General features: G+C 42.4%; 1 protein-coding gene across 1 annotated transcript in view; it reads left to right on the top strand.

Moving 5' to 3' along the window:
- LOC101858815 (collagen alpha-2(VI) chain-like) overlaps positions 1–1,426 on the top strand; it is a gene marked incomplete in the record, with an annotated part of 25,280 nt that overhangs the window by 4,067 nt on the left and 19,787 nt on the right.

A 1,426-nucleotide genomic window follows, 5' to 3' on the forward strand; every position in this document is an offset into this window, starting at 1 on the left:
AGTAAGTCGACAGTTCGCGCGTGTTCGTTGTTTTAGTCCCCGCGCACACTTATTGTAAAGAAGTTTCTTTTATTGTTGGTCGTCCCAAGACTGCGAGTGTGCAAATTATGAGGAAATGTATACACGTTTGTCTTGTTTTTACCACACATGACGTCATACTTCGGAAACGAGAAAGGCGCGAAATGTCTAATATAAGTGTGCTCTTTATCTCCTGTTCATTTTGCTTTGCTTGGGAATATGAACCCATGTATGCCACTCTTACTTAGGACAGATTTCAAAGAAGGGATATAGAAGGGGTTCTTTTGCTGCACCTCCTTTCTTTCGTAAGTGTTTTACTGCCCTCGCAACTGCATACGGTCATATGCGCGAGCAGGACACATTAAACGTTTTCAGTTTGTTAGGAATTAATTTCGAATTTTGCCTGGGTAGCAGCCAAAGCCCGCTCTTATCGATTTTGGACAATCAAGGAATCTTTAAAATGTACAACTTGCGCACGGGACCTTCGAAATTCTTCGCTCTTATCCGAGATCACTAGGTGTTAGATCTTACCTCAACCTCTGAACCGCGAGAGACCCCTTACGGTATCTTCGGATTGGAACCCGACACGAGAGAACAACCTATCTTCTTTTTTTTACGTTATTTTTCATCTGCCTTGGGCGTTTTCCCCTCCTAGTCCGATGGTCCGTGGTGTAATGGTTATACTCTTCATCTTATGGGAGAAAACCTGAGTTCGATGCCAGTTTGGTAAAGTTTATTTCACATCAAATAATATTATCTAGGGGGCGGGGGGTTGGGCGGAGAGCTGAGGAGGAGAACGTGTTGGGTGCGCTGTGAGACGTTGCCTGTGTTGGCCCTGGCAGGCTGGGTGGGAAAAATCTGGCTACATACATCAAATCATCCAAAGTCTAAAGTATGTCCACGGGTGTGTAAAAACGTATGTGGGTCATCATGGTGCTACCAGGCGCTCCTCAAAATATTGAAACTGAAGAAACCAGCTTTTTCCTATTTTTGCATGTGTCTGTAACGCTATTCATGTCTATTTAAAAACGGATTTGACAATGTTAAGAAGTCAGAATATTTTATCAAAAAATAGAAAGTCTTTCTGTCGTCTAGTCTATAACGTTTTACACAACTTGTTGATTTAAGAGAAGTGAGGAGCCAAGATAGATATGTTGAAGAATGTTTTTTCCGCAAAAGCTTAATATTTTAAAGAATTTTACTGCAATTTTCTGGGATCCCCGACCCGGGTGCAAGAATTCTGTTCTTATTATTATGGTTATGTGCACAGATGTGTGTTGAAGAAAGGATGTGTGAGGGAAGAGTGAGTGTGTATGAGTGTGCACATATGCGTGCGTATGCGTGTGTGTGCATGTTTATGTGTGTATGTGTGTGTGTGTGTGTGTGTGTGTGTTTAGGGGGGGGGTTG

This window comes from Aplysia californica, unplaced genomic scaffold, assembly GCF_000002075.1.
Source record: "Aplysia californica isolate F4 #8 unplaced genomic scaffold, AplCal3.0 scaffold01023, whole genome shotgun sequence".
In the NCBI taxonomy this organism is placed as follows: domain Eukaryota; kingdom Metazoa; phylum Mollusca; class Gastropoda; order Aplysiida; family Aplysiidae; genus Aplysia; species Aplysia californica.